We start from the raw sequence: 22,618 nt of genomic DNA, 5'->3' as shown, positions 1-22,618 counted from the left end.
GTGGATTGATACCCTCTAAAACAGAGGCTGAAGCAAGGATGAGAGAGCTGGAGCCTTACTTGATGTTATTAGCCAAGGTTCTCCAGAGAAACAGAACCAGTAGGATGTGTATTTATATAGAAAATGATTTATTTTAAGGAATTGGCTCCTGCAATTATGGGGCTGACAAGTCCAAAATTTGCAGGGTGGGCCAACAGGCTGGAGGCCAGGGAAAGCTTGATGCTGCATTTGACATTCGAAGGCTGCTGCCGAATTCTCTCTGGCTTGCAGGAAGTCAGCCTTTTGTTCTATTCAGGCCTTCAGTTGATTGGACGAGGCCCACCCACATATGGAGGACGATGTGCTTTACTCAAAGTCCAACTGATCCAAATGTTCATCTCATCCAAAAAACACCCTCATAGAAACATCCAGAAAAAGGTTTGACCACATATCTGGGCACCATGGCCCAGACAAATGGACACATAAAATTAACCATCCCACTTGGGAGTCAGAAGCAGGGCAGCAAAGATGAGGAAAGGGGAAGTGAAGCAAGAAAGGTGTGAGTAAGTGTGAAATGGTACATTGTCATCCTGGCTGACACTTCACGAGAAGCCTCCAAGATCACAGCAGGTTACTCAGCAAGCATGTCTGGTCGGCATATGGTTCCACTCCAAGCAGGCTGCCGAGAGAAATGGCACTTTGGAGTGGGCCACGGGAGGGAGGAAGAAGGGGAATTTATCTGCAAGCTCCCTCCCATCTCTTGTTTTCCATTAGCAGAGACTCAGTCGACAGAAAGTTGACTCCCCAACAGTTCCAGGTTTTGTCCCGTGGCCTTTTCTATAGTGAGAATCCATAAGGCATTTCATCCAATTCCGGAAGTTGTGGGAGGAGCCAGGAACTCTGTGTTCCTGGATGTTCAGCCTGGCTGCATGGTGGCAGTCAAGGTGAAGGACCAAGTGTTCCCAAAGAGAGTGATGGTCAGCCTCTGATCACGTCAGCAGAGTCCCGGAGGCTGTCCGTGCTGAGGAAATCTAAGGATGAACATAGATTTGCATCAGATATAACCCATCCCTCCTACCACTCCAATCCACTCACTCTCTATTGTATTGACTCCTGTACTATATGGTAGAGATTTCATTTTTTTTGTGAGTACAAGATGCCCTACTCCTTGCCCTAGAGGGAAGTCTGTGTCTGAATCAGTCACAGAGTCCCTCAAGGTGGTACCCAATTGCAAAATCCTGGAAGAATTCAGAAACAAGAGTCCTTGCTGTTGTAGCTGGTCCCTGGTCATACCTGATATTCACTATCTCTCTCTTTACACCCATTCTAAATTTCCCTTATTTCTTGACAGCATTTCGGCTGGCCCAAGTTGATTGCCTGGCAGAGTAATCCAGACCTTTGGGCCTTTTATTTTCCCTGCTTCGGTGGGTTGCAGTTGCTGTGATTCCCGTGGTTATTATAGGACAGAGAAGTACTAAGAGATGCCCAAATAAATGCCCTGAGTTCTGGAAATTCTCTTTACTATCCTCTTGTGTAGAAGCAACCCTAGTTCCTCATGCTAATCAAGACTGATTACTCAACCAGTGCAATAAATCTTTCCTGGTCCCCTGTGGCCAGATGATATCTACCACTCCTAATTTGGGGGACTCAGTTCTCTACCAAAGGTCATACTCCTGTCACATGACCTCACACAGCTACCTCCTCTGGGTTCCAGTACATGTTTCATGTCCTTGTCTCTTTATGGTAGGCATAGTAATGGCTCCCAAAGATGTCCCCACCCTAATTTCCAGAACCTGTGAATATGTTAGGTTGTATGACAAGGTAAGAATTAAGGTTGCAGATGGAATTAAGATTGCCAATCATCCAACTTTCAAATAAGGAGATTATCCTGAATTATCCAGTTTGGCCCAGTGTAATCACAAGGGTCCTTTAAATGTAGAGGAGGGAATCAGAAGAGTTGGAAAAGGAGAAATGGCATCATCAGAAAGACTTGACCAGCCATTGCTGACTTTGAAGTTGGAAGTGGGCTATGAACCAAAGAGTACAGGCAGCTTCTAGAAAGAGCTACTATAAAACTACAAAACTTCAAAACTATTCTTCCTTAGAGTCTCCAGAAAGAAACATGGCACCAGAGTTTGGTTCAGTGAGACCCATTTTAGACTTCTGACCCCCTAGAACTGTAACAGAATAAATTTGTGCTGTTTTCAGCTACTAGATTTGTGGTCATTTGTTACAGCACTGATAGGAAATCAATATACCCATTTGGACTTAAGGGTGACAATGATTTCCACCATCACAGGCCCCAGGGCACTGCACCATCCTACTTGGTTTCCTAAACCCCACCATACCTTTGCGAGGAGTTTAATAAGAGGACTAGTCACAATTACCCAGTTTGAGTTGTTACCCATTTCCTGCTGAGCCTCTAAACTGATATAGAGCATAAAGCATCATTGCAGGACGTAAGTGTCCTCAGCCAAGGGAAGGGAAAACAGACTTGTCTAAAGAATCCAAGGGGCAGTGAATGAAAGTTCTTGCTGAGGTGTCCTAAAGTACCAGGGACGAGCACAGCCCTCAGGTGGCTAATGAATCCAAGTGCAGCCTCACTCACCTCTCTCCTCCAATTCTCCCCATCTTCTTTCTTGCTGTCCCAAGAACGGAATCTGGACTAGAAACTGGGAGTTCTGGTTTATAATCTGGTTTATGCCATCAAGTGTCTTTGGGAAGAGCAGCTAATTCCTCTGGGTTATGATTGCAGATAATACCACTTGGAGCCTAAGAAAGAATCAGTGGGTTATGGTGAACAGCTAGGTGTCTTTGCCACAAAAGCTCATGCCGAACTCTTTCATCTCTCCACTCAAACTCCCATGAAGAGCCGAGAGAGCCCTCCCTCTCTATCTCATCTAATCTCCTCCCACACCCCTCACTCCCCAAGCCCCAAACTCAGGGGCCTTCCTTCAATTCCCAAATCCCACCAAGCTCTTAACTTTGCTCTTCCTTCTGCCTTGTCATTTAGACCTCAGTGCCCACATCACCTCCTCAGAGACCTCTCCTTGACCATCCTATGTCATGTTGTCCCCACCTCCTGACACTTCTATGACATTGCCCTGTTGAGAAATAATGGCCGAGGGTTTCCAGAATTAAAGGGATACACCCAATATCAAGCAACGTAATTAAAGACAATCCTCACCTTGGCTGGAGACATCAGAGTTTTATCACAGAACACCAGATAAAAGGAACAACTTGACAGCACTTCAGAAGTATTACTTCAGCAAAAAAGAAAATGAACCAGAAAGGAAGAATGGGCTAGGAGAAGCAGTAATGGGCCAAGAGTGATAAAACATGTTGGCAAATCTAATCCTTGATGGATGGTAAATCATAACTATTGAGAGGTTAAAATCATCGAGGAATTAAAATACTAGACAACTACAATATGGAAGGTAGGAGAAAAATAGCAGAGGGAAAATAAGGCATTCTATGTCTTTAGAGGAGGAGAAGGATGACCATATTAATGAACTTTTTACTTTTATAGAAAAATATAGTTAGATATGCATATTAAACAAAAAATTTCATCTAGCCAAAAAATGGATGTGCAAATACAATGTCCTCCTTCTAACCAATGAAAGAACCAAGGAAACCTCATCAATCCAACAAAAGGCAAGAAAGGAGAAAAGAAATGGGGAAGAAAACCTTGGTAAAGAAGAAATATGTCCACATACTACAGGAATGGCAAAAAAAAAAAAATTCTACAAACTAAACTCACTTTTTAAAAAATGGGGTGTCTCAGATGGGCTTTTTTTTTTATCCACTTAAATGCTGTTTGAAAAGACACACCTCATTTCTACCTTTGGCTTCCCCCGTGATGGCTGTGGCAATGGCCCCTGTGGAAACTACATGGTGGGCGGCCCCTGCAGCCACAGGTTAATGGTGATAAGCCCACTATTAGTGGAGGTCAGGACAGGAAATGAGACTGACCCACGACGTGGGTGAATCCGTTCAGATAGTGCTTTCTTTTCCGACCAGAGATTATAGTAACTTGGAAGGTGTTGCTGAGGAGAGACAATTGATAATAGTCTGTAAGGGAAGTGGCCAGCACTGGTGAAAATCCAGCTCCTGCAGCGTGGGAGACAATTTAGCAGGCCGCCAGGATGTGAGCTTTGTCTGGGTACGACCTCCTTTTGTGTTTTAGGAATAAATTAGGGAGGGATGCCTGGGTGGCTCAGTTGGTTAAGCATCTGCCTTTGACCCAGGTCATGGTCCCAGGGTCCTGGGATTGAGCCCCATGTCAGGCTCCCTGCTCAGCGGGGAGCCTGCTTCTCCCTCTCCCTCTGCCTGCTGCTCCCCCTGCTTGTGCTCTCTCTCGCTTTCAAATAAATAAATAAAATCTTAAAAAAAAAAAAAAAAGAATGGCTTAGGGAGTTATTTATTCTCTGCAGGCCTGTTTCTTTACCCATAGAATAAGAAGAGCAATGCCATCTCTCTGAGGTTGGGGGCCGGCTAAATTAGATTCCAGAGCACGGACACAGTGAGCCGTTGGCACAGAGCAGCTCTTCCCGGTAAGGAAGCCGGAGAGCGGCGATCACACAATACCGCCCCTCCGCACAGCAGTACCATCCCAGCCCGGGCTGGGTCTCAGTTCCCATTTTTACTCCCAGGGAAGCTACTCTGCACAAACCAAAATTACAAGAAACTGATGTGCAAACCCAAACGGAATTTGTTTTAAGTTCGTGTAAGTGCCAAGAAGCTAGTTTCTCCCTAGACTCAAAAAGCAATTTTCCTTGAGGGGCCTGGCTGGCTCAGTCAGTAGAGCGTGTGACTCTTGATCTCGGGGTTGTGGGTTCAAGCCCCAGGTTGCATGTAGAAATTACTTAAAAATAAAATCTTAAAAAAAAAAAAAGAAAGAAAGAAATTGTCCTTTCTCTCACCCCTTTCTTCTCCTGGGATCGGGTCCCTGATGTGGCAGGACCACTGAATTCATAGATTCCTGGAAGGTCCTCAGTAGGGATTAGGGTGTGTCCTCTGGACCTTTGCTTTTGGTGCCTTCTCTTCTCAACCGCCAAAGTCTCCCTGTGTTAGGATTCACTTCTCCTATGACAGGAAAATAGATACCATCTGCCCCAACTAGAGTGCAACTCTTCCCCTCGACTTGTCCCCATTTCTCATGCTGATCACTGCAGATAGAGCTCCTTATTCTTGTGCTTTGGGGAGGGGAGGGAGCAGTTAGGAGCACCCAGTTGTGAGCCTAATCCCTCCTGGGATTCAGTTCTGTCTGCATGCTGGGCCCCCCAGGGCCTTCTTTTGTAAGAGATTCAATGGTAAGGGCATAAGAAAGCACCAGGTGCTTCGAGAGATTAGAAGCAGAGAACAGCAGCTCTGTCTGGAAAATGTATCCTCAGGCCCCAAGTCACCACAAAGAGAATGATAGCGCTGTTATCACTATGTCCTCTGAGAGACACAAACTTTACTAGGTATTGGTACCCAGTGACCAAGGGCCACACTCAAAACCTTGGAGGGATCGCCCCAACGTGGAATACAAGTCTGTGGGGGACAGGTCCATGGGCCACAGCTTACACTGACAGCTCTGAGCACATGCTCAAGATGATGTCAATAGGTAAGGTGCCCAGCCTCCAAGTTAGCCCCAGTGGTCCCTGCCTCCTGGTATTCACACCCCTGTCTCCTCCCCCATGTACCATGGTTGATCCATGTGACCCATAGCATATGGCAGGAGCATGGCATGTCACTTCTGAGGCTAGGTCATAAGAGATATCATGGCTTCTTTCCTGCTCCCTCAGATCACTCACTCAGGGGAAAGCAGGCGGCTGTATTTTGAACAGCCCTATGGAGAAGACAACTTGGTGAGAAATGGAGGTCTCCAGATAACAACCTGAGAAAAACTGAGGCTGAGCCAGGTAAGTGAGCCCTCCCAGAAGTGGAGCCCCCAGCCCCAGTCAAACCTTCAGATGATTGCAGTCCTGGCCAACATCTTGATTGCAACCTCACAGGAGATCCTGAGCCAGAAGCCCCCAAATAAGCCAGTCCTAGATTCCTGACTCTCAGAAGCTGTTTGAGAAAAGAAATGTTTTAAGCCACCATAACAACAGATAATAAAATAACATTCTCTAGCACAATTACAAACAAATGGAGTTGAATGTCATAAACCTGACTATGTAAATATGGCCGAAACTCTAAATGCATATGATGGAAAGTAAAAGTTTAATGATACTATAATATATTCAATATCATGGTGGGGGAAATTGTCTTATCCAAGACATATATTGGGAGGGTTTATAAGATTTCTTTGGAGAATGCTGATACTTTCTCACTCCCCCATCTCCAGGGAGGAGAGGACAGGAAGCTGCTTACTGACATAAACCACAAATATTGAGAGGGGGCTTCCACGGCACCTGGCGAGCTTGGTGTGTGTTCTCTGCAGTTGGTGGGGAGGTAGGTCTTTCAGGCTTGCTTAACTCGGGCCTGAGGAGGCTGAAGCTGCCTGTGGGACAGGACAGGGAGCCTACATTTCCAGGGATTGTTGGAGAGTTGAAGATTTTCCATGGAACAAGTGTTTGCCACTCAGCAGAGGGAAAGCCGGGCTGGAGCCATTTTATGCCTCTTCCCCCAAGAGGACCACGTGGCCTGAGGCTCTGATTGTCGGCGTGTTGTGGGCCCCCGGAACAGGACTGAGCTGAGGCAGGGTAGCAGCTAGGGGAACAGAGGCCAGAGGAGGAGAGGGAAGAAGTCTCACCTTTGGATAAAGGGTGAAATGCTGATTATTATCTTGGTTGGACTCCTGGTTAAGATTTTTTCTTAGAGTTTCTGAGCACATGGGAAATTGTCTACCATCTAGATTTAATGATTCTTAATGTTTGTATATTTGCTCCAGCTTTTTTTTTCCTAAGGTGTTTTGGAGTATATTGCAGACATCTGGCATTTCACACTTCTGGGGATTCCACACTGTCTTTTTAGAGAGCAGGAACATTTTCTTGTATGCTCCAGCAACACTGTCACATATAGTGGGATTAATGGTGGTTTTTTTGGAGTCCCCTGATGCCCAATACATATATGGTTTCCATAACTGTCTCCAAGATGTCTTTTTTTTTTTTTAATACAGTTGATTTGTTCATGTCTAGGAAGATAAACTGGAAACTTTTAATTTTTAAGTTGAGGCTGTTATTTGTAACTTAAAGTGACACAGGACTATTCCCAAAGAATGAGTATAACTCCATTCAAGAGTGTGCTGAATAATTCTGAAAGAAAGGACAGAAAACAAGGGGGAAATGTGTATTTTCATAATTTACCCCCCTCCCAAAAAAGAGGGATTTCTATTTTGTGAAGGTGACAGACACCACTAGAGAGATGCTCTAAGAAGTTTATTCACATCTTTGTAACCCAGATTGTTTAAACACTGCGCAGAAACCTTATCCATTGCTGAGACACGTGCATACTTGTACCAACTCGATGCAGGGGCATGTGACAGTGTCTATCAAAATTTTAAAAGCATACACTCTTTGATCCAGCAATCTCCTCCCCAGAAATTTATTCTGTACATATCCTTGCCATGTGAAATGACTAAGTAAAAGGATATGCCTTGCAGCATTGTTTGGAATAGCAGAAGATGGGAAACATACAAGTCCATCAGTGTGGGGCGCCTGGGTGGCTCAGTTGGTTAAGTGTCTGACTTTTGATTTCGGCTCAGGTCATGATCTCGGGGTCTTGAGATCAAGCCCCACGGAGAGGGGTTCCGTGCTCCGTGGGGAGTCTGCTTCTCTCCCTCTCCTTCTACTCCTCCCCCCAACTCATGCGTACACTCTCTCTCTCAAATAAGTAAATAAGTATTTTTTAAAATAAAAAATAAAATTAAAATAAAAAGTTCATCCATTTTATACATATATGAGCATATACATGTAGTTTGCATTCATCTATATGATATACATGTATAATATATTATGTATGCTATTTATGTGATATAGTATTCCACAACAAGAATCCTACCGAGTAACTGTAGGCCAGCAGGAGACTGAGGCTAGAGGTAGAGGTGGACTGTTCAGTGGAAAACAGTGAAACGTGGATCCAGGTGCTGAGTGCGCTCGTGGGGGTCATGCTGCTGCTTGCCCTCCTCCCTCACCCCACCTCTCCTGCCCGGGGGTCACCTCTGTAAACGACATCAACAGACTGTCTTGTCCTGTGGCTCTGGCTGGGTTCTCAGTATTGCAGCAAGAGGACAGAGGGAGGGAGGGAGGAGAGGCGGAGTGGGTATTTGTGTCCCCGGCCTCCTCCGTGGGATGCTCCGATGGCTGTGTGGCTCTCGGGAGTCACTGTGCCATCTCCCCGCACTGTGGCTGGCCCCGGGCATCGCACTCTCCCTTGCGCTTCTCTTGTGTCCTGTCCACACTTCTGTAAACTGTCTGTTCATTGTTCTCCACTCAAATGACTCACTTTATGGGGGCCCTCTGTTTTCTGTCAGGGCTCTGACTGATAGGGGATGTGAGCACTTAGGTGAAAAAAAAAAAAAAAAGAAAAAGAAGTGTTTGTGTTGAGGAGGGGGACACATGCACTTGCGCGTGCTTAGCGTCTCTAGAAAGCTGCACAAGAAACTGCTAGCAGTGGTTGCTTCTAGGAAAGAAACGGTGGCTGGGGGTGGAGAGCAGGACGAAGGAATATTCAGTTTTCCTGTAAACTTTTTTTTGTTCCTTTTGAATATTGTACTCTATGCAGGTATTACTTATTCAAAAGATAATTTTAATTGAATTTTTTTTGGAAACAATACGAAGGAAAGACTGCAGAGGGACTTGGTACCAGAAGGCTTCAGAGACAGCTGTCCCCACAGCACGTGGATCCCTCCTTCCCCGGGCACGACTGTCTTTCCTGGCAGGTACTCCAAGCCGCCAACGGAACAAAGAAAAGAAGAAACAAAGGAATAATGAACAGGCTTCTTCCACTGTACACTACAGACGAGAGGTGCAGTATTTTGAGAAAAAAAAAAAAAATCTGGCACGTTAGTTAACTCTTAGACCATTTGCTGCTGCTCACAGCCTGGCGCGGGGTTCGAGCTGATGGCAGCAACCTCTCTCTGGCCATCAGCGTCTGTGGGGCCCCACATCGTCCCTCCCCGACAGTGACCAGGCCAGAGTTTGCTCGGGCTTTTTACCTAGGCCCACTTTTTTTTTTTTTCCATTATGTTATGTTAGTCACCATACATTACATCATTAGTTTTTGATGTAGTGTTCCATGATTCATTGTTTGCGTATTACACCCAGTGCTCCATGCAGAACGTGCCCTCTTTAATACCCATCACCAGGCTAACCCATCCCCCCACCCCCCTCCCCTCTAGAACCCTCAGTTTGTTTCTCAGAGTCCATAGTCTCTCATGGTTCGTCTCCCCCTCCGATTCCCCCCCTTCATTTTCCCCTTCTTTCTCCTAATGTCCTCCATGCTATTCCTTATGTTCCACAAATAAGTGAAACCATATGATAATTGGCTTTATCTGCTTGACATAGGCAGTAACCTCTTCGACATCGGCCCTAGGCCCACTTTTTAATCCCTCCCTGACATCCTTGCCACTACGGAGCTCGAACTCGCCTGTGCCTGGTCTTGTCTCAGCAACACAGCAGAGCCTGGCTGGGGGACCAGACAGGAGGGCCCTGCCTTCCTCCTCCTGCTCCTCAACCATGGCCGGCCCATTACTTACCAGTGTCTCTATTTTTATCGTGCTCATTATACTGCAGTGCTCTTCATTTCCATCGCATTATTGTTGGCGGGGTCATCCGGAGGCTTGGTTGCCCAGGAGACGGGGGGGGGGGGGGGGGGGCGCACACTCAGCTGTCTTCCGAAGGCGTGGCTCATCCATCATCTGACAAGACACTGTCTGTCGGGTCTCAGCTGGTTGTAGGGTGACCACCAGAGCCCATGGCTTGTTCCGGCTCTTCCTCCTTCCAGAAGCGTGATCCTTCCTTTCTTAAACAGAGAGAGAGAGACATATCTAGATTTTATGGACAGATACCTAACTGACAGAGAAAATAGAACAGCCATACAAATCCCCTGTGTGAATCTGTCGGGGGAGAAAGATGTCTCGGGGTAACTGGCTGCTGTATTAGAAGCACGTGGGAAGGAAACCCTCCTACCCTCAAGGACACAGGTCCCTGGCTGCTTCCCCCAGCGAATGGGGTATGGGGGCTGTGGCTAGAAAAGAAGTCGACGCAGCACGTTTGCATAATGGCCCCTGGTACTTTTGCCCAGACTCAACTGCAATGACATGAAACAGGTTAGGGTCTTGAGGAGGTGGCCACAGGGAAAAGGGGAGCAAGACGCTGTTGTGGTGAGAAACTGATGCCCTTTGCCTCTGGCCCCGACCTGAGGGTTCTGCCTCCCTCCCTCCACACATTCTGCACTCCAGTGGCAGGAATGGAGGTCCCCGAGCCCCTCCTGTGATTTCCCTCTGCTGGAGCTGCTCCTACTCACCCTGTGAAATTAGATCTCACATGTTACCTCTTTACTGAACACTTCGGGGACACCTTCGCTATATCCCTCTGGCAAAGTGAGATGTGCTTTCCTCTGAAGTCCTAGAGCACTTCGTTCCCAGATTGTTATGGTGGGCTCTCCGCCATCTGACTCTCCCACTGCTCTTGTATCTCCAGACTTTGCTGGGAGCCTGACGCACAGCACATAGCTTAGTTGAATATACTGGACCCGCAGTGATAAATAAAGGTGAGTATGTACAGCACCTCACGACTGATGGTTTGCTTTGTGCCAGGCACCTGTGCTGAGAACTTAACAGGCACTATTCCCCTCAATCCTCACCACAGCCCAAGAGGCAGCTGGTGTACCATTACTCCCCATCCTACAGAGGAGGAGACTGGAAGTGGGGCAGTAACTTACTCAAGGTCATGTGCGTATGCCTTTCTATAGATTTGCTTTCACCACACACGTGGTAGCAAACTCTGCATGCTGTTCTACACCTTGCTTTTTTCCCCCTTTAACTTATTTCTTGGAGATTGTTCCATTATCAGTAGTTACAGACCGATGCCCATTCTTCTTCACACATCCAGAATATTCCATAAATGGATATACTCTACCTTATTTACTCATCCCCTGTTGGTGGGCATTTAGGTGGTTTCCTGTCTTTTGCTATTGTATGTGGGGCTATAAAATGTACACCTGCCCGTGTTATATTACATTCCATGCCAATCCTTGATACTTCTGGAATTTTGGCATAACAAATGAGGTAGGGATTCAGTAAAGATGTCGACCACTACTCTCCAATGGCCGAATATCTCACCCGGCACATAGTAAGTGCTTGTAAATGTTACCAGTGACGGTGGTGATGGCGACAACCAGCTGCATCCACCATAGCATGCATGTAGTTCGCAGCATGAGGGTTGCCTACCTGGAAGTCTTTTAACCCTCAGTGTCTAAGTCCTAAAAGTCACTTACGCATCAGAATGAATGAGTTTACAAAACTTCCCAAGAGCACGTTTTGGCCTGGGAAGGGGAGAAAGACAACCCATGATTATGGTGATGGGCTGCACAAAACGGTGATGGCCCAGGATGGAGGAGCTTCCGAAGACACACTCTGGGTGATGTGTGCGAGCCATTCCCTGGGGGCTGGTTTGGACGAACTGCTGTTGGTGGATGCAGGCTAATTGGGTTGGCCTAGGGCTGGCGGGAATGGAAGCATGTTCTCGTGTTCAGCGAGGTAATGTCTGAGAAGGTAAGGCCAGCAGGGGTCAGACTAGAGCTCCGAATGCAGAACTGACCTTAACGTGACAGCATGAACGGCCTATGGTAGGCAGTTGGAAGCTTGCGCCTGTGCCTGGTGGGTGGAAGATAGGGGGTCTCACAAGAGAGAAAGGTGAGCTGGGAACCTCATCAACTTGAAGATGTCTGAGCAAGATGCTCTCTTATCCAGACGGGTTGAAGGGCAAACCCTACCAGCTGGGGCTCCCCGGGAGATGAGGATGAATAGCTCTGGGGTGGGATTGCCACTCCCCAGATAGTCAGTGTACATGACAGACGAGGGGCAGAGGCTGCTCCCCAGACAGGAACAAGCAGACACTCTGCTGAGCAGGGCTTTGGGGGGCTCTACAGGGAATAACTGAACAGTAAGAGCTCTGTATGAGGACTTGGGACTAAGGCATCATAGTAACAGCTAATATCGACCATAAACCAGTCCCAGGCGTTAATTCATGTGATTCTCCTAACAGCTCTGCAAATTTACCCCCATTTTATACATGAGAAAACAAAGTTATGGAAAGGTTGACCCTCCAGAATTGAAGTCATGTAACTTGCATCTATTATCAAAATTTGGTCATTTGATGAGCCCTAGGGGACGCTCTTACAGATCACCTGCTGTCCCCTAAGCTGTGGCCTTCACGAGGATCGCCCCCAGCAGGATGATCAGGCCAAAGGTCATGTCTCTGACTTCCCTAAAACCCTCCAGGACCAGGCAGATCTCAGTACCACTCTGTTCCTTCCCATCCTCCAGGGTGAGGGCTGCCTAGAGATAGAAGCTGCTTCTCTGAATAACCCAACCATGGAATAGTGGGAGTAAGAGCACTGGCCTGAGAGTCAGGAAGCCCAGGGCTGGGGGACTGATGGAATGGAGAGAGAGCTGGGGAGGAAGGAAGGAGAGATGGGCAAGCCTCCTGACCCAGCTCTGCAAAGTAAACAGCCATGGCTTGAACACCAAGGTCACTGGATCTGCCTGTGACAGGCAGGCTCCAGCTGGAGTCGGGCAAACACTGGAGACGGAGGGTGGGGTGGGGGGTGGGGGGCTCATTCCACAAACAAACCTCACCCACTGGATAAGCCAGGATGTTCCAACCCGGGAACCAGGATTTGGTTCACCTCAACTTGTCAGCAAGTCCTTTGCCTCCGCCATCCTGGGAGGGGTGGCGTGATTTCTGCAAACAAAGCGCTGCCCTAGGTGTGGGTCATCTCCTCAGAACATGCTACTTTGCCCTCCCCCGCCCCACTCGCCACTCCAGGGCTAGACAGATGTGCCCGGCTCGGGCTTTGTCATGTCTGCTGGCCTGGTTGGGACAAGCAAAACATGCAATCAGAAAAACAATGAAGCCAGGGCGCCTGGGTGGCTCAGTCGTTAAGCATCCGCCTTCGGCTCAGGTCATGATCCCAGGGTCCTGGGATCGAGCCCCGCCTCGGACTCCCTGCTCAGCAGGAAGCCTGCTTCTCCCTCTCCCACTCCCCCTGCTTGTGTTCCCTCTCTCGCTGTGTCTCTCTTTCTGTCAAATAAATAAAATCTTAAAAAAAAAAAAGAATGAAGCTGACTGTCTTTGGCAGCCCGAGACCTCAATCCTGTCAGTCCCCCTGGCCCACCCATCCTGCCCATCCCTCCCTCACTGCTCACCGAGGGGAAGGCAGTCAAAAATCAAGCCGTCCCCCTTTCATCAGCTGAGCCCGTGACAATAATAATGTCCCTGGATCTCTGTCCTTGCTCTGGTCTGTGAGGTGCTTTGGAGCTGTGCTTCCAACTCCCATAGGTTGTCATGGTGTCTGTGGCTCAGACTCCTCACTGGACAGAGCAGCTGACTGTCTCCATGGCAATAAAAAGAATCTGGGGAGGAAAGACGCTGGCCTTGGAAATGAACTCTCAGGAGCCCTCCTGGGAAATTAGCTCTTCCTGGGAGGTCAGGAGAGATGCCCCTCCTGGAGACAGTGTTCCTTAGCCATTTCAGCAGCCTTGGGAAGCCCAGCTTTCTAACAGTGGGGCCACCATTTCTGTGTACCCTCCAGCCATGGAGGATGCCGACTCCAGAGCCAGGGATCAGGAGAGGAGAGCGTGGTTGAGATGGGGACCCCCTGACCTGGTCGTGCTGCGTGGCCAGCGCCCCTGCCCACCCTGCTCCTCCTCGAAGTATCTCTCCTGTCTGACAGGACCCTGGGCCCACTCCTGCCTGCTAAGCTGTGAGCTGATACAGATGAAAACGGTGCCTCCCCTGCCCCGAGATCCTCGTGCGGGATCACACCACCTTCCATAACGACCCAACACGTCTCTACTGGGCCACTACAGTCCTGGGGAGACATTTCTGCCTTGCGTGTGTGTCTTTCTCTCCTGCTTTTCACAACACGCGTCTCAGCTTCCACATAGTTCAAGCTCACTGGACAGCAGGGAGGGCCCTAGGGTTCTTTGAAACTCCTAGTCCCTTTCTCAACCCGCACCCGCACGCCTGGCATCAGGCGGGGCTGGGTTAGGAGAGATGGCCTTGGCTACTTCTGCCTCCCAGGCAGGAACCACTTCCCCACCTCCCTCAGGAACCCAGTGACTCCTTCCCTCCCCCCATCAATACTTGCTTTCACTCAGGGATCAGAAACCCATTCACACTTGAATGTGAGTAATGACAGATGAAAGTATATTCTCTCAGGGAGATCAGAAGTTGAATTGTAAGGAATGAGCTCCTAAGTGGAATTTCAGGCACCAATTCAAAGGACAAGTGCCACAAAAGTAGAGTTTGGACTTGACTCTTAGAAAGGAAAAGAGAGAAGCCATGTGGATCTTCTTTCCTCCCAAGCATTTCTTTGCACTTGCTGACTCCCTGGGACAATAAAGGGTTTGTTTTGTTTTAACTTCTATTTCTAAAGCCAAGGAATGTGATTTCTCATAAAATTCTGCTACCCCAAAGCGAGGTGTGCTGTCACCACAGGGGACTTTACCATCCCCGCCCAATGTCACTGCTTCCTTGCCAGCAGCCCGAGCAGCCTGCCGGGGGCGACAGCACCACGCCCGGCCTCCTCCTCCCCTTCTCCGCTTAGGGATCCTGGGTTTCTCCTGGGACTTCTCACTTCCCAAAAACACATCAAAAAGGCCCTCATCAGGTACACCTCGGTTCAACACTAAGTAAGGATCGCTTCGCCACTTTTCTACTGTGTGACTGTCTTCACTTCCCAAGACCGGAAAATCCTTTGTGATGTGATCACGGAGCACAGAAGTGAGGGGATGGGGAGGGAGATGCAGGGCAGTCTCTGCTGTGGGCCGTGGGAATTGACTCCACACAGACTCACTGAGGAAGTAGGATGCCCTCCTGTCCCTCCTCCCACGGGGTTCCCTACAGGCCCCGCAGCAGCCCCCGCCCCGGGGCAGTCACCCCGCACTCACACTCGGGACTCCCTGGGCACACGCCTGGGCACAAAACGGATGATTTGTGGCGTGTTGGAGGCGAGTCTGAGCTCCCCAGGAACTGTCCACCTACATTATGGCTGACATCTGAGGTGGGCTGAAGGGACACGGCCACACGCTGGCATGTTACTGAATTTTTCTAGAATCTCAGGTTCTCCACAGGTAAAATGGGGCTAGGAACTGCCCTGCCTCACAGAGCTGTTACTATCTTTGATAAGGAAAAATCCGTGTCCTAAGATGGCCCACGGAGCCATCAAGGTAGTCCCAGCCCCTGCCTCGGGGCTCTTCCGGGTTCTTCTCCCTGCCCCGCTTCGCGCATGCGCCAAGAGTGCCCAGTAGGCGGAAGTAGATGTGTATGAATTGCCCCCTTTGTGCTCGGGCCTCAGACCTTTGGAGACCACTCTTCTCTGAGCCTGTCGGCCTTAAATAAACCTCCTATCCTCCAAGATCTCTGGGTGCCGCTTTGTTCTTCCGTTGGGCGATCCAGCCCAGGTTCCGTAACATTTGGTTCCCTGCCTGGGAAACCCAACTGCGCTGGCCCATTGTTGCCACCGGTTTGGGGCAACGGTGGGGCGGTGACGACGGAAAGAGGGATCGGAACGGAGAAGGCGCGTCCTGCCTAATTTTCGGCAGTCTCCTGCCCCGGTCGCCTCCGGCCGGCCCCACTCCACTGTTCCCGCCGGACTCCAGGAGACTTGGCAGGTGAGGTCCAGGTTCCATAACATCTTTATTTATTTATTTATTTTTTAATTTTTGAGCTGTTACTATCTTTAAAAGAGAGAATTCCTGAGAAGCACTTAGCACCGTGCTTGAGCAGGAATAAAGGCTCAGTCAGCGGCAGCTGCTACTCTTCCTGTGACTGGGGACAGTGGGGGTGGCTTCTGGTGCACTAAGGCCCCGGGGCTCTGTGCCTCACCCCACCCCTCTCTTTGACAGGACCCTGATCAGATGGCACTGGAAGTCACCTGGGAGATGAATCCCAAGGAAGCAGCCTGAGTTCTGGGCCTAGAAAACTCTGCCAAGAGTTTTCCCTTCCTTTAGGAAAGACAAACCTTTCTGGAGTTCACGAGGCAGAGAGGGCTGCAGCTCCAGAGTAGCCCTGGGGGCAAATCTTGCTTTTTCTAGAAGGAACCATTTCCTTGTATGGTTTGCCTCTGCCATTTCCAGGAACTTGGGGTCTGAGAAGGGGTTCCCAGAAGCAGGAAGGTCTAGACACACCAGACTGAGCCTCCAGAAGAGGACTTCCTTCATTCACCATTCATTCAGTTATTCAGCAAACCTTCGTTGAGAAGTTTCTGGATGCCGAGCTTCCTGCTAGAGGCTGGGGCTTCCGAGATGCAAGACCATCTCTGGGCTGAAGGAGGAAACAGAACACTCTGACGACAATGCACACGCCCTGCGGCAAGTGCCATGGGAGCAGCTGCCCTGGAGGCCAGGTTCTGGCAAAGGCAGGTGTGTGCAAAGACCTTAAACAAGAGAGGGCGCAGCCTGCGGGGGGACGGGGAGCCCTTCAACCAGCAAGAGTAAAGCTCCCGAGGGCAAGTGGTGGTTTAAAGAACAGAGGGACAAAGGAGACAGAGGTCAGGATCCAAGGAGTTGTACCCCACACAAAGGAATTTGGCCCTCATCCTGAAGCTGATGGAAAGCCATCTCTACCAAAGGACCTACTCTCTACCCCTCAGTCCATCCCCTCATCACTGTAAAAGCTACAGCTTCTGCATCAAAGGTGGTATCCCCATCCATCCTGGAAGTAAAGGGAGAATCGAAAGCAACCAACAAACCTCTCTGTCAGTAAAGTTGGGACCGCTGCTTAAAAGGCCACCAGCCATGGGGTTCTTTCTTCCCCTGTTTTGACTTACTGAAAAATGGTCCACACGGTATCTTGAGTCACCTTTATCATTTCACTGAGAAAGTTCCGTAGCATTGCCCTGGAGTTCCAGGTACAATAAATACCGGGTGGACAGGTGGATAAAAGGAAGGACAAATGATAAATGCAATTAGCACCAAAATTGGTAAATATACATACCTGCCTGTGTGTGCACAGACTATCTGGGATCAGTGATGGCCTGGGAGGAAGGGAAGCAGACTCCAGGGTTCAAGGTAGAAAAAGAGACTTACCTTTCACTATTCACCCTTTTGAAGTACCTCGATTTTTTACCACGTTCATTTAAAATACTTGAAAAAATAAATGTACAGACTGCCAAAACCTTCCAGCCAAAGGCTACCAGGAACACACTGCAGTCAAACAAAATTGGGTTTACTGACTCTTAGCAAATGAGGGAGAACATACCCCATGGGCAAGTATGGAGCGTTTCAGGAACAGAATATTAGAAAGGACTTATCATATTGGGCTTGTGTCAGGTGATGTTGAAGAGGATTCACAGAGGCAAGGCTTTGCTCTGGATTGGATACTGGTGTAATCCTACGATTGGGATCTTTTTTTTTTTTAAGATTTTATTTATTTATTTGACAGAGAGAGAGACAGCGAGAGAGGGAACACAAGCAGGGGGAGCGGGAGAGGGAGAAGCAGGCTTCCTGCCGAGCAGGGAGCCCGATGTGGGATTCGATCCCAGGACTCTGGGATCATGACCTGAGCCGAAGGCAGACGCTTAACCGACTAAGCCACCCAGGTGCTCCCTATGATTGGGATCTTAATCATAAGTATGTAGAAGGAGAGAAGAAAAGAGCAAAGTTATGGGGGCTATTGACAAATCAGCCCCGGCACTCGTTATTCCGGATGGAGGATGGATATTCAGATTTTTGTGGTTTGGACAATAATTTGTGTTCAGACATGATTACAGAGTGATCTTGTTTTTGTCTTTATCCGTCAAGGGAACAGAGTGGGCTTGTCGGATGTCTGTATCTCCCAGAATTGTTTATGTCTAATGGAACACCCTGGCCTAGCTGGGAGGCCAGGCCGTCAGCACCAAGAGGCAGCTAGCTGATCGTGCCAGGACGGCTCCAGGCGGCCAGGGGCTGCTCCTCTCTTTCTCGGCACTTTTCAAACTAAAGGGTACAGATACCAGTTCAATTAGTTGTTTTTACTCTACTGCCTAAGTAGTATAGAAATTGAGCTAATTTTTTTAAAAATATGGATTCAACACTAAGTAACGATCGCTTTTTGTGAGATACCAGAAAGCTTTAATACAATATATTCTAACCCCTGAGCTGGGGCAGGTCCCTGAGGATGGGGCCACCGGGGGCTGGCATAGATGGTCAGGCTCTCTGACCCATCGCCACCATAGTGAGGTCACGTGGGCAGAGGTTGGTCAGCTCCACAGATGCGGTCAGCTTGGGCTGCTATAACAAAGTAACAGAGACTGGGTACTTTCTAACAAGTAGAACATTCAGTTGTTCAGGGCCTCAGCTCTTTTGGTGTGTGATTAGTTTAAGAGTTTCCTCTCTGATCTTCCTTTCCTGCCTTCCTATCTCTTCAATCTTCTGGGAACCCTGCGGGACAGTCACATGAACCACTCAAACCAAACTGTATTTCTCACAGTTTTGGAGGCTCAGAATCTGAGATCAGGGGGCCCGCCTAGTCAGGTTGTGGTGAGAGTATTTTTCCTGGTCTGTGAGGATGGCCATTTTTCTCACTGTATCCTCACATGGTGGAGAGAGAGAGATGTCATGTCGCTTTTCTAAGAGCACTCATTCCATCATGAAGGCCCCACTCTCATGTCCTCATCAAAACCAAATTACAAAGGTCCCATCTCCAAAGGCCATCCTATTGGGGATTTGGGTTTCAATATATGAATTTTTGGGGTACATAGACTTTCAATCCACAGCATGCCCTGTTCAAATCCAGAAGCTCCTGCCCTGGAAAAGAGAACTTCTTAGGGGATCATCAGTGTGGCGGGTAATGGGCCAAATGAACCTGGCACAGGACTTTCTCATGACAAGCTCAGACTGAGGGTCAGGGGACCTAGTTTCTGGACCACGTCTCCTACCAGCCCACCTCATGATCAAGCCCCTTCCCCTCCATGGCCTTCAGTTGCCTCATCTGTAAAATGGCAGGAGAGAGAGAAGGTGGGAGTAAACCAGATCTTTTGTATGATCTTTTCCTTGATTCTGAGGCATAACTGCTCCCAAGGCAGGTGATGAGCTGATTTCAACCTCTTCTGGTAAAGGCAGGAGACCAGGTGCACTGGAGACAAGCCAGCAGATCTGGCCAGAGAAACAGCCTCCATGACAAGCAAGTGGGTTTAGATCTTATGGACACTCAGAGGGCTACACCTCCCCACACCGGCATCAGTTCTTAACCCCCAGCAAATGAAGCAAGACAGGAGGGGCACTGAGCCTCCCTGAAAGATTTGACATGGAATTAGCTGATAAACTTCAGGAGGACAGTGAAAAGAAGAAAGGAGGTAGAAGAGAATTCTGGAAATGGCTCCATCTGATGTGGGCTGCTGGGGTCTGTTTCAAAGTTAGGCGGTGGGGGTGATGGTTTCTTTTGCTTGGCATCCCATACTCCCTCCTTCTGCCCGTTGAAAGAAATTCTCCAGATGTGGGCTAACAGTGTTGTCTGTAAGCTGTTTAAATTGGCCAAGGGGGCCATTTGCTTTGGATGGAAGATAGTCATCTTCTTGGTAAAATCTGACCCAGGACATTCAAGACCCCCAAATGCCTGGTGTTCCAGTTGGGCTGGCTGCTGAGGTATCCATTCAATAAACTCCAAAGCCCCACGTCTCATTCCCACACCTGCGGTGCTTCAGGTCACCAAGGACCCATCCTTACACCAGCATCTTTTGTCAATTGTCTCCAGAAGCTGGGTCACGAGAAATGGGACAAAAGGAGGCCCTGGATTCCTTCCCTCCCAGGACCTCACATTCTAAAACCGTCCTGATTTTTACAGAGAAGTAAGGGGAGTTTTAAAGTTAATATGTAAATTTAATGGCATTGAGTGTTGCATTTTAAATTTTCATTTTTTAACAAGTAGAACATTAAGTTGTTGAGAGGCCACAGCTCTTTTGGTGTGTGATTAGTTTATTAAGAGTTTCCTCTCTGATCTTCCTTTCCTGCTTCCCTATCTCTTTGATCTTCTGGAAACGCTGTGGGACAGCCACATGAACCACTCAAACCAGTAACTGGAGATTTGAGATATGGCAGCTTGAAAGCCTCCAGTGAAAATTTCTGAAGGCCGTCCCTTGGGACAAGTGGATTAATTGTTATTTGGGGAAGAGGAGAGATTGTGTTTCTCTCTGGGGCCTCACAGGAGCAATGGGTTGAGAGTTTCGTCCCTTAAGCAAATATGAGAACTTGGATGGTCCTAGAGACCTTGTATGGGACACTTTGGGTGCCCTGACTCATACCCTCTTGCCGTCATCTGACGGACTTCTGATGTGGTTGGGGGGGTGGGTCATTTCTGATGGGTCTGACTCACTGCACTTTGGATGGCTTCTTCCTCTTTGACTGGAAGTGTGGGGCAGTTAATAATCCCCAGGGGCAGCCCTTGGTGGCTGGGAGATGAGAGGGCATGGATTAACGCTCCACCTGCCATCTTTAGGGGGGGACACGCATGCCTGAGAGACGCTCTGTGCTCTCCTTGGGAGATTCGGGGAGCTGTGGCATGCAGTGGCACCCTCCCTAACCAACCCTTCCTTTCCTGCTCACCCCCTCACTCCTGCTCCCTCAGATCTCCTGTCTGAAAGCTCTTGTCTTAGGCTCTACTTACAAGAGAAACCAAAGTAAGACAGACATGCCGGAGAGAATCAGGCTGACAGAGCCCTGGCCATCACTTTGTCATGGCAAGTGGCCGACAGACTTGGATTCAAAGCTCAGCATTACCTTCCTATACATATCTACACAAGCTGCACGTATCTACACAAATTACCTTCTCTGGAGCAGGCAGCCATTAGGAAACATCAAAGGTCCTCGTTAAAATGATCGGCAAAAGGGGATGCTTGAGTGGCTCAGTCGGTTAAGCGTCTGCCTTCGGCTCAGGTCATAATGATCCCAGGGTCCTGGGATCAAGTCCCACATTGGGCTCCTTGGTCAGCGGGGAGCCTGCTTCTCCCTCTCCTTCTGCCTGCCGCTCCCCTACCTTGTGTTTGTGCTCTCTCTCTCTCTGTCAAATAAATAAGTGAAATCTTAAAAAAAATTTTTTTTTTTAAACATGTTATTTTTAAAAAAATGATCAGCAAAGGAAGTCATTTTACCCACTGGGATTCATGGGGACCCTCCCTGCATGGAGGACAGCATCTTTTGGCCTTCAAGGGCTAAAGGGGCAGAACTCTAAACTTGAATCCAGCCACCCAGGGCACACAACAACCCAGACCGGCAACTTCAGCCCCCCACACAGTGTCCCAGCCCCACAGGTGAGGAAGCCCAAGGGCACCTGTGGCTGTCATCTCCTGATCGCTCTTTTCCTCCATTTCCATCCGATTCCCAGTCTTTCATTTATCCTGGTATTCAGCTAATGTTTCCCCTGCTGTTCAATTGCCAAGGGAACCATTTGCTTTAGATGGAAGGCAGTTCATCTTGGTAAAATGTGGTGCGAGATCTTCACGGTAGAGTCAGATGTGCCAAGCATAGCCCTGGCCATTCAGCCATGTTGGTGCTCACCTCACCCGCACAGATCCCAGCCTCCACAGAACCTCCAGCCCACTACACTGCCTCCGGCCACTCTGGGACGACCCCTTCTTCTCCAGCGCAGCACCAGGACCCTCAAGCTGCCCTCCCAGCCGTGAGTCCAGCCCCCACAGGGAGGCCTGGGCAGACACAGCCAGAGATGTTCAGCGGGACGAGGGACCCACTGCCAGAGTGGTCTGGAAAATAAATAAGAAAAAGCTGGGCCAGGGACTGCGCCCTCGAACATGCCTCAGGACAATAGAAAGGGCCTTTACCAAGAGGAGACAACCTTAAGGAGAACTTCACACTGACTTCTCTCTATTGTGTGAATTAGAAGTTGCAAGACTGGGGGGGGGGGATTTCGTCAGGGACTCAAAGGGTGTGGCCCAGAAAACATGAAGAACCACTAGCCCACAGAACCCCGGGGGGAAATCCCAGAATCCTCCCACCCCCTCCCACCTTGCTTAGCCTCCACAGCCCACTCAGAGAATGGAGCAGAGCCCTCTGAACACCCACAGGCCGCCACCATGGGTCCATGAATGGGCTCAGGGCAGCAGAAGGCAGGAGACAGGAGAGGCCTGTCTTCAGCCTTATTCCCCTTGGCTCTCCCCTTACCAGGAGTTTCCAGGCTTGAGGAGAAATTGGGGTTTATTTTAGGAAAGAAATGTTTAGAGCACAAGTGGCAGAGAGAAGGAGCCGGATCCTTCACGGGCCCAAGTCTGCTCCTGTCCTTTATGGTTCCTCCAAAGTGCCAGCCCCGTGAACTCAGTCGGCTCCACAGCCCCACATCAAGAACCCACATGTTGGTTGGATCACAGCAGCTGAATCAACAGCAGAATCAACAGATGAGAACACTGGGGGGGTTCTGCCTCAAGCCTGGCAATGAACAAGCCCCTAGATTGCTTGTCTGGCAGAGCTTCAGACTTTACCCCCCTGACCTTAATG

The 22,618-nt window shown here is 49.0% G+C and overlaps 1 long non-coding RNA gene across 3 annotated transcripts; it reads right to left on the bottom strand.

Annotated features, from left to right (window-relative positions):
- Positions 1 to 111: 111 nt before the first annotated feature.
- LOC118550025 (uncharacterized) lies at positions 112 to 22,614 on the bottom strand. 3 transcript variants are annotated; one of them, XR_013440631.1, is made up of 9 exons: positions 21,441 to 22,614; positions 20,937 to 21,168; positions 12,770 to 13,004; positions 9,665 to 9,930; positions 8,773 to 8,851; positions 5,931 to 6,036; positions 4,902 to 5,064; positions 2,588 to 2,751; positions 112 to 1,010 (listed from the first exon to the last, which is right to left on the bottom strand). It is a non-coding gene; the product is annotated as an uncharacterized LOC118550025 (long non-coding RNA). The 3 variants fall into 3 exon arrangements; XR_013440630.1 differs by lacking the exons at positions 112 to 1,010; positions 2,588 to 2,751; positions 4,902 to 5,064; ... (2 more) ...; positions 9,665 to 9,930; positions 12,770 to 13,004 and adding exons at positions 15,872 to 16,460; positions 16,966 to 17,034; XR_013440632.1 differs by lacking the exons at positions 112 to 1,010; positions 2,588 to 2,751; positions 4,902 to 5,064; ... (2 more) ...; positions 9,665 to 9,930; positions 12,770 to 13,004 and adding exons at positions 15,872 to 16,460; positions 16,966 to 17,034 and having other exon boundaries at positions 21,668 to 22,614.
- Between the last annotated feature and the right edge of the window lie 4 nt (positions 22,615 to 22,618).

This window comes from Halichoerus grypus, chromosome 8 (assembly GCF_964656455.1).
Source record: "Halichoerus grypus chromosome 8, mHalGry1.hap1.1, whole genome shotgun sequence".
Classification (NCBI taxonomy): domain Eukaryota; kingdom Metazoa; phylum Chordata; class Mammalia; order Carnivora; family Phocidae; genus Halichoerus; species Halichoerus grypus.
This window is presented reverse-complemented; position numbering and strand designations above follow the sequence as displayed.